Consider the following 13,766-nt stretch of genomic DNA (forward strand, 5'->3'; position numbering starts at 1 on the left):
AGCTAATAATTAATTAGAATAAAATTTTCTCTTATTATTCTAAATTACTTATAGACAGGTACAATGTCATGTACAACTAGTACTGATTTCCACCATAATAGTCATCAAAAATCATGTCATAAAGGACATTGCCATGAACAAATTCTATTTTCCCAAAGTAACAATATTATTAAATTATGTTTAACAATTATAAAGTAATTATATTATAATCCTCAAAGACATCAAGTAAATCACAGATATAAACAAATTTCAAGAGTAAATATGTAACCACAAATTTGAATTAACTTTTAAATGAATAAAATTATTTAAATTATGAAATGAAAATGAACTGCATACAATGCTTCTATATAGGATCCCAAAATCCTATATAATATAAATTCATGGCCTAAAATATATACTTATATCATAAATTTAATCTAAAATTTATCCACTATCTAAAGTAAACATTGAACATTGAATGCAAAATAACTCCCATAAAATTTAAAATGATTTTTAGATGATCTAACTGACCCAAGTCTTAAAATGGTGGCTTTTCTTTTTCATAAACTACCCTAACATTAAATTAAATAATACTTGAAAGTGATCTATGTATATTTATCATTGTATCCCATTTATCATAGTGCCTTACACATGACTTACTAAAAATTTGTTGAACTAAATTCCAAAATAGACATTAAAAATGCCTTTTGTTGTAATTATTTACATATGTATCTTATTTCTTCTATTAGGCCATAAATTCCTTGAGAGAAGAAACTAACTTATCAAAACTCTGTATACTTCAAAATACCTAGTCCAGTCTCTAGACTCTAGACTCAAGAGATCTACTCTAATAGATGTGTGATTTCACTGTTGAGGAGTTAGGATTGGTTTGGATCTGGGTTTGGTTTCTAGTTCTGTCTATAACCAACTACAGTAGGCAATTTCATCTATAAAGATGAGTATGGCAAAGGACACAAGAAAATTTAGACAATATTAAAAAAAAAATACAAGAGAGTGAACAATTGCTCTTCAGAATTCAACTCCAAAGCTTAACAGATGAAAAGAAAAACCTAGTAATTAGAGCTATTAAAAAATGGAAAAGATTGCTTGAGTAGATTCCTTTTCACTTATTAAATGATGATCTGTAAAGCATATGTTGGAGAATATTTTTGTCAGATGAACATTAAACTAGAAGGTTTCTGATGTGTCTTTCCAATTCCATGATTCTGAAATTACAGATCTTTCTAATACAAAAGGCAAAAAAGCAGTGGTTTTTTATTTCAGATTTTTGGTAGAAACTATGGAATGAAGATGTGACAAGATAGATAATTTATAAGGATCACTGAATTTGAGTCTCAAAGAGATTTTACACATAATCTAATATAACTTTTTTTTTAAACAGATAAGTACAATAAGGTTCAGGGAATTTAAATGACTTCCTTAAAGCCACAAATATCATGAGGAACACATAGCCAGAATTTGAACTTAGGTTCTTAAACTCCAAATCAAGTATTGTGACACTAAATTTTTCACTAATCAATAAGTAATCTTCAGAGCTAGAAAGTATTTCTTATATAGTCTAACATCTTTATTTTACAGATAAGGAAACTGGGACCTAAAAGTCAACTGATCTGCCCAGTCACCCAACTAGTAAATGTCCAAAACAAGATACAAACCCAAGTTTTCCTGATTCCAAGTCCAGCACTCTATCCACTACACCAGTAATGTAGTCAGAACTAGCAAAAAAGTGTATCAAAATCCAAAGTCAGAAAAAGACAGAAATTAGTCATCTGCACTTTTCTGAAACCAAAGAGGCCTTGAGGTCTCGTTCTTGCTTGATTTCTTAAGTATGATGGGAAGAATGATACATTTAGAGCAAAAGAAAACTAGTTAGTCCTATAGCAAACTAGGTAGTAGCAAACAATCTAGTTTAAAAGATGTACCTATAATTCCAGAGACATCATTTTAACTTCAATATGGATAGGAAAACTGTTTTTTATTTACTTCTAACCCAATAGAATTTAACAGGAGAAATTAATCCTACATCTGCCATTAGCCAACTTTATAACCTTGGTGAATACATTTTATCTCACTGGAACTCAGTTTCCACATTTGTAAAATGCTGGAGTTAAGCTAAAGCACTCTTAAGATGGAAAAAGTTCAATGGTTTTCATTCAGGTTTCTGAAATTCTGAAGACCATTAATCTCCCCAAACCATATGGTAATAAAATTTACTACTATTATATCAAATAAAAAAAAAAAAGACATTGATTTCTGTAAATATGCTCAGACCTCTAGACTAGTTGTTCTCAAAGTCTGGTCCACAGCATCTTGAGGAATCTCTGAAATCCTTTCAAAGAGTCTACAAGTTAATAATTGGTTTTTATTTTTAATGTGATCAATATGTATAACTATTACCCACATAAAAACTCTTTGGACAGATCCTCAATCATTTTTAATAGGATAAAGATATTGAGAACAAAAGTTTGAGGACCACTGTGTCTAGACCTACAAAACACTCTATTGTTATAAAATTAAGGCCTTAAGTCTAGATATCTATCATTCCTTCTATCCCTAAAATTCTATGTATCTACATGTAACATCATTAGACTACTAATCAGTAGGACATATGCTGTAAGTTGTTCTATCAGTGGTGATAAGATAGTTGGTAAAAGGCAGGTTTGTGATCAAGGGCATTATATTAAAGACATTCAGCCAAGAACAGGGCAGATATTCTAAGAAAGTTCTTAATGATTCAGAGTTAACTGACTCAAAAGGATCAAATTTTGGTCTCATTGGCATCTAATTATAATCATCAAGTGACAGCTGGAAATCCATAATTAATCAAAACAAACTTTTTCCAAAAGAAAAATTATCTTGTAAGACATATTTTTTAAAAGAATATACAAGTCTCTTTTTAAAGCCTGGTTAGAAAGAATTTCCCAGTTCCTGACCTCAGGATTAGGAAAATCTGAGTTCAAGTCCTGCCAAGACACATACTAGCAGAGCTAGGTAAAACAGTGGATGGAGTATTGGACTTGGAGTAAGAAGACACAAATTGGAATTCAATCTGGATCCAACACACAGTTGCAAGTTCTAAGTGATCCTAAGCAAATTATTTAGCAAATCACCTTCAGTCTCCTCATAAAAGCACCTGTTTTGTAAAGGGTTGTTATAAGCATCACATGAGATCAGATTGGCAAAGCACCAGGCAAATCTTTAAAAGCTATATAAATGCTATTGTGACAGCTATTATCATCATCATCATTATTATAACTATTATTGTTATTTTTATTATATGATCATGGACAAGTAATTTAGTCTCTTACTTTCCAAGAAACCCTATAAGATTATGAGTTACAAGTAGAGAAGTTTCTACACTTATTAAATCACCTGTCAAATTTTAAAAATTTCTAATTATCTACAGCAGCTACAACAGAAATTAAAAAATGCTTAAAAGGTACCTTGAACACCTGAAATTCTTTAAATTACTTTACTATGCAAAAAAAACCTTTTTGTGAAAAATGAAAACATTCTAAATTTTAAAATATACTACCAAAATGATGGTGAATAAAACAAAGAAATGAATAATTGTTAACTGGAACACTATGGAATTAATTACCTGTTCATACATCTAAAAATGGAATTAATCTTTTGCATGAGCCTAGGAAAATAAGTCACAACAATATCATTCCCCAATTTATCCATTATAAATCAGAAAAAATATAAATTCATAATTTGAAGCATCACATTTGAATGAGAAAATTTGTAACTAATCACCAAGCAACTATTACTATTATATAAGGTAGGAAATTTCCCAAAGAGTTATCAAGGATTTTCTAATTTTATAAGGAATCTTGATGGAAGAAAGGCCCTTAAAAGTTATCTAATCCAATTTATCATAAAGGATAAACTGATCTATGCAGATCAATATATTTACATGTGTGTGTATACACACATATACATATATACATAATGGGTATGTATGCATAAATTCAACCAAAGCTAAATAATACCCACCAATCATACCGTGCCATTTCTCAACATCTCTACTTGCTGAGTCTTCACATTGAACTGCAATATCTCCTAGTAATGTGTAGACTTAATTTCCCCACAAGCTACAGAGTAAGTCTAATGATTCCTCCTCCACATAACACCCTTTCAAATATTTGAAAGGAACCATCCTGCTTCTTTTCCCTGCCTTGTTTTAAGAAAACAGGATCAGCAAAGCTGGAAGAGTTCTTGGGAATCATTTAATCCTCTGTCCAAGCTAAATATTATTGGTTCATCAACTGTTCACCTCATATGATAGTATATGCCAGGCTCCTCACCATTTCTGGACATTTCAGAAGCAGTCTAATAATGACAGAGAACAGTGGAATTCTGGCTACAAAGAAGAAAAAGTTCTGGACTAAAACTTCTCCTGATCATTCTCCAATGATCTTTTAAACCCCAAAGCTAATGGTCTCATTCTGTGCTCATCCTTCTTGTCCTCTCTGCAACCCTGGACACCATCAATCACCCTCTTCTGCCTGATAATCTCTAGGTTTTCATGATATTGTTCGTTTTCTCTCTCCCTCCCTCTCTCCCTCTCTCTCTCTCCCCCACCCTCTTTCTCTCTCTCTCCTGGTTGTCCTCCTACTTATCTGACTGCTCCTCTTCTGTCTCTTTTGCTAGATCTCCATTCATGTCATGCTCTCTCATAGTAGATGGTCCCCAAGGCTCAGTGTCCAGCAACTACTTCTCTTTTCTATCTACCCTGTCTCACCTGGTGATCTCATCAGTTCCCACAGGTTCAGGTATCCTCTCTTATGCTGATGATTCACTTATGATCTATTTAGCCAGTCCTAGTCTCTCTCCTAAGCTCCAGTTTCCTATCACTTTATGAACATCTCAAACATCACACAGGCATCTCAAACTCATTTATGTCCACAACAAAACTCATTTTCTTCACCCCAAAACACTCTCCTCACCCCACCATTCCTATTACTTACTATAACCATCCTCCATGTCACACCCAGGACAACCTCAATGTCATTCTCAACTCTTCATTCGCACGCCACATAGCCAATCTCTTGACAATCTTGTCATTTTTTTCATTCATTTTCATTACACAAATTCCCTTCTCTCCATTCAGACAGCCACAATCCTAGCTCAGGATCTCATGGTGATCTTACTCCTTCAAGTCTCTCTCCACTCCAATTCGTTAGTCACCTTCCTAAAATAGGAAGCAGGTCCAAACATAAACTCCACTACCTCCTTATTGCTTCCAGGATCAAATATAAGATTCTCTATTTGACAAAGCTAATCACAACCTGGCCTCTTCCGACCTTTCCAGTCTTCTAAAGACTTTACCCTCTTGACTTATATGATCCACTGGCCTCCTCCACACACACACACATACCACACTCCATCTGCCCACTTTTTCACTGCCTTTTCACTGGTTGTTCCTCATGCCTGGAATGCTCCCCTCCCCATATCTACCTCCTCATCTTCCCAGGGTTCATTGCGAGATTCAGCTCAAATCCCACCTGTTTCAGATCTTTCTAGATCTTCTCCCTCCTTTCCACATCTCCCTTTTCTTCACTATGAGGTTACTATTCATCTGCTCCATATAATCTCGTATGTACATAGTTATTCACATGTTGTCCGCTTCATTTTATTGTGAATTCTTTGAGGGCAGAGACAATAGTTTTGGCTTTCTTTATATCTCTAGCATTTAACAAAGTGCCTAGGACACAGTATAGCTTAATAAAATGCTTGATGATTGAATGCCTTGAGGTCAGTCAGATGACCTAGGATGCAGTCCCTAGAAAGCCCTATGACTAGAGAAAGTCATAATTTTTCTCAAGTCTTATTTTCACATTTGTAAAATGTAAATAATGATATTTGTGTTGCATATGCCACAGAACTGTTATGAAGATCAAATGAGTTTATAGAACATACATTTAGGGCTGAATAGGACCCTAGAGGTAATCTGGTCCAAGTCTCCTTTTTACAGTTAAGAAAACTGAAAACAAATTAAACATCCAAGACCACGGGAGTTAAGAGAGCTAGAATTTGAACTCAAGTCTTCTGACTCCTGATCCAGTGTACTTTCCATTGCACTATACTAGTATAGGTAATGAATTCTATAAAACACAATGCATTATTATTCTTCTACACAAGGCCACTCTTATACCTTGTAGTGTGGCAGTAACCCTAGATTTTAAAAACACCATGCAACAGATTACAAGCTCTGAAAGGTTTAATATAGTAAATTGTAAAGTTTTCCAACATAATGAAGTCTACTTGAGGACAGGAACTTCCCTATTTGTTTTAGTATCCCCCTAGAATCTAGAACAGTGACTTGCATAATGTAGATAACAATGTTTGCTGAATTGTATGAGTATGGACCCAGTAATGTCTATCCTCTGAGACTGACCGAAGTTCAAAAATTTGACAGAAGGCTTACCATTAAAAGATAAATTTTCTTATTCAGTTAAGCCACAGTCAATCTAATAAGGCTAAAGAAGACATTTACAAGACCTAACATAGGCTCTGATCATTCCCAATCTAGACTATTATAATAGTTTAGTGCAAATACTCAATTGCCATCCATCTTAAGATTTTCCAATCCACATTCCTCATTTCTGTCAGTGATATTCCTTAAATGCAGGTCTAATTACTTTTACTCACTGAACTCCAATTGTTGCTAATTGCCTCTAGGATCAAATATAAACTTCTCTATTCAGATTTTAAAGCCTTTCACAACTTGGTCACAACCTACTTCTCCAACCTTATTTATTACACTTTACTTCAGTTTCTGTATTCTATGCTCCAGCAAACTAGCCTTCTTGTTGCTCTTCAAAAAGGCCATTACATCCATCTGCCTTGGTCATGGATATTCCCCAGGCCTATAATGTATTCCCTCACCTCCCATAGCCATTGTCCCCACCTTGCTTTGAAATTCAAGGGTTACTTTCCATGTAAAGCCTTTCTAGATCTCTTGCAAGCGCTCTCTTCTAACCCCCAAGTTAGTTTTATACTTATATATCTGCCTCTTTTCCCTTGGAATGCAACCTCTTTGAGAATAGGGCAGGTTTGTGAAATCAAAATCCATAGGGTCACACCTGGCATACAATAAGATTGTAATGAATGCTTGCTTAGGAACCGAATAATCATTAAGGAAATTCAAAATTTCCACAAATCTCACCCCCAGACAAAAAAGGCACAAAACAGGAGTCAAAGGATCTGGGTTCAAATGTTACCGTAGGCAAGTCACTTTACCCCTCTGGGTCTAATTTTCCTCATCTATAAAATCAAGAATGGATTCGAAGGTTCTCTACCAACTCTCAATTTATAATTAGAGCTTGAACCGTTCCCACTACAACGTCTCATGGTCTGGGGGGAGTCCGTCGGTCCTATTTTACTGTGGAAGGCACGCTGCCAGCAAGGCAAACCACACAGCAACAGTACTGGCTTCCCACACAAGCATCCCCGAGCGCAGAAGAGGCGCGGGAGGATTCACATCCGAAAGACAACCAGCTTTCCAGTGCTGCCGGGAGGGTCCCCGAACAAGGGGAGGGAGGGAGAGGAGGCGGCGCGAGCCTCCCGGGAAGGAGGAGGTGAGGGGGCGGTGCAAACACTCAGCGCGAACTCCGGCGCCCGCTAGCCCGGGACCAGCGTAGCGCCGGTCTGGGTTCGCGCCGATCCTCGCCCCTCCCCCACGACGCACCGCGGCCCCAGGGCCGCTGCGGCTCCAACCGTGGCTGCACACGAGACGTTCCTTTCTTCGCTTTACTCTCCCCCACCCCCCATTTTACCATCATCGTCGTCTTTTTCCCATTCCCCCCAGCTCCCATCCCCCCACCCTCCCTATCTCCTTGCCACAGGCTCCCTCCCCCTCCAACCTCTGCTTTAATGAACCCTTGGTGGGGCGGATGGACTGACGGACGGCTGCGAGTCCCGCGCCGCGGAGGTGGGGACGGCCGAAGCTGATGTTGTTCCCGCCGCGGCTGCCCAGGACACTCTTCCGGGGAGTAGGGGGGAGGGGAGGGTGGCAAAGGAGAGGGGGCGACTGAGGTCGTGGGAGGGGGGAACAAGATGGCGTAACCTCTATTTCTTGTGCTGGGGGGAGGAGGTACACGGTTGAGACTGTGGAGGGGAAAAGGGGCCAAAGCAAGAAGGAATGACTTAAGACTCCCCCACGCCACAGACCTAAAGAGCACTGAAACTCGGACGCATGCGCCTTCTGTCTACGGGCGTTCACTAGTTTCTCTCGAGCTACTTCCGCCACGCTCCTGCGAGACGGGGGCGGGCCAGGGGAGGGCTGGGGGTGGTATGGGGGTTGGAACCCGCCGCCTGCGGCCATGTTCTTCGGCGTCCGGCTCGGGACACGCGGTGCCTGGCGGATGGTTAAATTCTGAGGGTAATAGTTTGAGAAGTAAATGGGAAGTGTTTGGAAATGGGCCTTTTTTGAAGGGTCGCGATTTTTTGAGAAGCTAGAAGAGGATTTAGAGGGATTGTTTTTGAGACTTGTGAGGCAACTTAATAATCATTTATTAAACTCCTGCTGTGTGCCAGGCGTTGTGTCAAGTGCTAAGAAGTGGAGTGGAAAGGAACGCCAGGGCAGATTGAAGTTTGAAGTCCAGAAAAGTTCCGGCCAGATGCTTGCGCTTGGTATAAAATTCTCTGTTGTAACTGGCAATTAGGACCTGGTTCTCCAAGGACCTTTATAACGCTAATTCCATGATTCTGTACCGAGAGAAATTATTCCCCCCATCTGCCAGGACTTTGAGCTAAAAATGGGGAAGTAGAAGTGGGTGTGGGATAATAGAAGGGAAAGGTAATTTCTGTTACCCAACCTCAACACTACACATGCCTCTTTACCACCAATCCACTCCACACGGTTTCTAGCTACTGCTCCATTCACTTGTGTTGTCTAATATTTCTCCCCAAATTTTCTTGTACGTGATTAATATTTAACATCTATATTATACTGCCTTTGAGAGCTTGATTATGTATGAAAAATTTTGTTTTCTGTTTGTATTCTGTTCCCATATATGTTTTGCTTAATTTTATCTTTTTTCTTCTTAGAATACTCTGAGGTTCAAAATGAAAAATTGTACATACTTGTTTCCCACATCATCAGTATCAATCTCATAAATACATAGGTAAATCAGAGATAACCAATCCAGTTCCTTACACTCTTCTAAGAAGCTTAGAATTAATTCATGTCTTTCTGAAATTGACTTTAAAAATTTTTTTCCTCCCATGCTGCCTGGGAGAAGAATAAGCAAGTTTGTGCATTCCTGCACCCTAGCCTAAATTTCACGACACATTCATATTTACAATGTTATATATGGTGGAATATGGTGACTGAAATCAGTTATCTTGAAAATAACTGAATGTGTTCTAAATGAATATTTTTACAAAAATTAATATATTTGTATTAAGGAAGAACTAGTTTTAAATGCTTCCTTTGTCTTTATTGGCTATATGACATTAGGCAAGTCACTAATATGCCTCAGTTTTTTCTTCTGAAAGTAAGGAGCAGGGTGTAGACCAGGGGAATCTCCGATTTCTATTCGTATAATCCTTTTGCTACATGTTAAGTATCATTTGCTTAGTACACGTGATCAAAGCTTGCTTTTGTGTTTTGTTTTTAATGATTTCATAATACATAAATATCGTATAGCAAGGTAATCATAATAAATCTTGAGACTCAATTCAACATAAGTGTTAGAATTTAGAAAAAGGATGTTATCCAGTATGAGAATTTGAGATAACCAACTAAAATCAAGATGTACCCAAAGAAGTCATCTCAAGCTGAAATATTTTAACGAAAATTTCATTAAAGGAGAATTGATAGTATTTTCTAATTTAAAGATAACCATGTCCATTGTGTCCATCACTAGGATAAGTTTGACAAGCCTTGTCCCAGAGTCCTGAACTTTGTTGTTTGTCCTTCATTCTCAAAGAGGACCATGGTATCAGGAAGGTGATGCCATGACATGCAAGCCAGTTGTATTTCTGAGTCCAGCGGCAAAATAGAGATCAAGGCAATTGGAAATGATCCCGGATACAATGGGAAACTTTGGCCTTTTTAAGCTAACCCTGAAGGTCTTCCCCTCCCAGATTCATTCATTTATTTATTTAGATTTTTTTTTTTTTTTTTTTTTTTTTTTTGGATTAGGCAAAAGAGGAACTTCTTTGCCTCAATTGCTATCTAGCCTTAATCACAGAATGGAGTCAACCTCAGTCAAATTGAGACCTGGAAATTTAGAGAGAGCTGAAAACACAAAGACTTTTTCAGCAGGTAAAGTTTATCACCTAGTTGGTAGAAATCAACCAAAATAGGAACTACTAGATGATATCTACATATTTAAGTGAACTCCTTCTTAGTAGTACAATCCTTGAAGTGTCTTATTACCATCTCTCTCTTAACCACAAAACTTTTTATATTGTAATATCTGAGGCCTTCACACCCACCCCAATATAGGGTGGGATTAAAAAGTTTATCTGAGAGTCTTAAATGCTACTTGCCCTGGGTATCTTTTGCAGTGCTTTCTACAGGCCCCAGAAATATTAGTTTATAGTTTTGTTTCTTCCCATGTCACCAAAGCAGTGAGTTTCCCTGGAGATATTTCAGCTTTGCTAGAGCTCCATGCAAATGAAGGAAGTATTTTTGGGGGGATGAAGACTGGGAGTTTCAGATACTCTCAATACTAAAAATATATTTTATCTGAAACTACTTTGAGAGTAGGAATTTTTCCCTTATGTACTCTCTTCCTTCTGTATTCTTCCCTGCTGGGCCCTAATTACTATTTGACTTTGGAAAAAAGATTTTTGTGTTTAAATATTTTTGACTTGGAGAATAAATCATATTTTATTACAACATTAACATTAACATTATGTGTGAAAGAGACTAATACAATTTTTTTTCATGCAGGCTGGGTTTTTTAAGTTATTCATAAGTCTACATTAGATGCTTTCAGTGTCATACTCATCTTTACATAGCCATAATTTAGTCCAGCTGTCTCATAGATAAGCAACTTGAGTTTCAGAGAAATAAAGTGATTTGCTAAAATTAGTCGGTGACTAGAAACTCTTGCTCCAGATCTTTAGAATTTAGACATAAATATATAAAAGCATTGAGATACATCATGAAAAATCATGTAGAATTTAGAATGTGGTGATTAAAGAGGTCCAAGAGACATAGTTTTGAGGTGATTTAATCATTTTGTTAATAGCACATTAATACAAGGATGATAATTTGGCTGCCTGTTTCATACCAAGACAATCATGGTGTGGTAGTGGGCTTAAGGCTTATATGTTCTTTTGGAAGAAATGTGTCAACTATAATTGATAAACACAGTGGAAGGTGAGTTATATTAAAATGAGAGATTGAAAGTAGCATCATATCATCCTTGGATGGAGAAACTGGCTCTATACTCAGACCACCTCCAGCCTTGGATCAAAAATGTATGTCCCACCCACATCTATGCAAAAGTCAATGGCTATTTCATAGGATGGTGTCTTGAATAAGAAAGTCCAATTTCATTATTAGCAATGTCCTAAAACAAACTGAACTTTTAAAATTGGGACTTTAGGGGAAAAAGTGAAGAACTCTGAATCTCCCCAAGTTATTCGTTATTAATAATCATTTCTCTCAAGAGCCTGAGAAGTTGGGTCTAAATCCCAGCTTTGCTGCTTACTACTGGTGTAAGTCTAGGTAAGACACTTCCTTTCTTAGGACCTTAATTCTTTCATCTATAAAATAAGGATGTTAAAATAGATCTTTGAGGCCCCTTCCAGGTCCAAATCAATGTTCCTATTATATACAAAAGTTTTTAAAAATGAGAACTTAGGGAGGAAAACATATATATACACACAAACACATATAAATATACACTGTACATATCAATGTTCCTATTATATACAAAAGTTTTTAAAAGTGAGAACTTAGGGAGGAAAACATATATATATATAATATACACACATATACATACACACACACACATATACATATAAAGAATAATAGGAGTTAAAGGCATCACATAGTAAAAGATGGTATGGGATTTGTGATATAGCCAGTTCTAGAAGGTCTTGGAATGTTAGTCATTTATGAGTTGTGCTGCTACCTCCTGTAGCCTGCTAAAAACATAACTGTCTGGAATTGGGAGGGGAGGGTAAATTTTACTTTAGAATACTCATGATTTGCTTGCAGTTTTATAGGCCTGTGGAACTTAGAAGGTCAGGAAAAAAAAATTTTCCACAAAGTACCATATCATTAACATCAATTATCCTAGAATATAAATACTACTGGGGGTGTCATTTAAGTACAACAAGGTAAAACAGTAAAGTTCTTGCTGAAGTTAAGAGATTGGTGACTACTGGTCTCAGAAAAAGAATAAGAACATGTGGGAAATACACAACAGGAGACCAAGTGAATTCATCATACCACAAAAATGTCTACATCCTGTCGACAAAGTCATTAAAGAAAAATGAAGCATTGTTTCTGAAGACTTTTACATTCCTTTGGCATAATAATTTCAATATAGAAGCACTAGTGCAAAGAGAAATTGCACATATTTAAGTTAAAATGCCTGCTTTAAAAAAGTATTATGTAATAACAGAAGTCCTCCATGCTCCACAGAAGAGTTGGAGCCACTGCAGAAGCCACAACTAATAAAGAGCCGTCTGCAGTGTGATGGAGTTGTTTTTTCTGCTTCTGCCAACAAGTCAAAAGCAAATGCCAATGTAGACAATTCATTTTGAATGACCTGCAAATGATGGTGCCCTACAAATACTATTACCCTTTGGTGATGTGTGACTATCTTGGTTTTTAAGAAGGCATTTACATGTGTATATGCATGTATGTGTGTGTGTGTATACATACACATATACATTTGTATATACTTGTGCATATATTTGTTTGCATATTTGATTTTTGACGTTTTTCTTTGCTACTTCAGCTTTCTTCAGTGTTGAAGCAATAACCAAAAAAAGAGTTGAATGTGAGAATTAGGGAACTTGGCTGTATTCAATTTATTTTAATTTTTTGGCATTGAATATCTGAATTATAGTGAAATGTAGCATTTGCAGTTTCTAAGCTGAAACATATCAATTTCAAGTGTTAGACTTTGTTTTAGAGACAGATTTCTCTCACTGAGAAGGATCCTTAGCTTTGCCAATAAAAATGCTATATAACCTTGGGCAAGTTACTTAACTTCTTTTAGAATTCAACCTCCTCATCTATAAAACAGGATTGGGACCTCTTCACATTCTGTACTTCTTTGATGCTTAAAAGCAAAGATGACCAAAGAATAAACCCCGAAGTTACATACTCACCTTTGTACTACCAACAGTGTTAACAAATACCTCCATTCACAGAAACTGTTTCCAATTATAGAAGATTCCTTTATAAAACTCAATTCTAGAGACTTTTAAGCTGCCCAAACATACGTTAAAAGCAATGGTAGCAAAGGATTAAATTTGTGTCAAAAACTATACACAGAAAAAAATTCACTATGTACATACTGTATTAGCTTTTGTCTCATAAATGTTTCAGAAATGCCCTATATAAAAAACTTCTTGAATTTACTTTACTCTGAAATTAATGCTATACCTACAGTGAAGCAAAAAAAAAAAAAAAAAATCATCAGGAAACTTTTTGGATACTAGCTCAAAGTTACCAATAGGCAACAACTAAATTATCTATAATCTGAATGAAAGTAACAGTAAAGGACTTGGTTTCAAATCCCAGGTAATAAGAGAGCTTACAGTGTAACCTTGGACAATTC

At 36.5% G+C, this 13,766-nt stretch overlaps 2 protein-coding genes across 4 annotated transcripts in view; one reads left to right on the plus strand and one right to left on the minus strand.

Moving 5' to 3' along the window:
• The window catches only part of SUPT3H (SPT3 homolog, SAGA and STAGA complex component), a 589,460-nt gene extending 581,191 nt beyond the window's left edge, over positions 1 to 8,269 (minus strand). The window contains exon 1 of one of the 2 annotated variants that reach the window (XM_051997074.1): positions 7,872 to 8,269. The gene's annotated coding sequence lies outside the window, so the exon portion shown is untranslated. The remainder of the gene's footprint in view (positions 1 to 7,871) is intronic. The other variant, XM_051997073.1, reaches the window with a different exon arrangement.
• The window catches only part of RUNX2 (RUNX family transcription factor 2), a 456,664-nt gene that overhangs the window by 51,536 nt on the left and 391,362 nt on the right, over positions 1 to 13,766 (plus strand). The window lies entirely within an intron of this gene.

The sequence above is a fragment of the Antechinus flavipes genome, chromosome 4, assembly GCF_016432865.1.
Source record: "Antechinus flavipes isolate AdamAnt ecotype Samford, QLD, Australia chromosome 4, AdamAnt_v2, whole genome shotgun sequence".
NCBI lineage: Eukaryota > Metazoa > Chordata > Mammalia > Dasyuromorphia > Dasyuridae > Antechinus > Antechinus flavipes.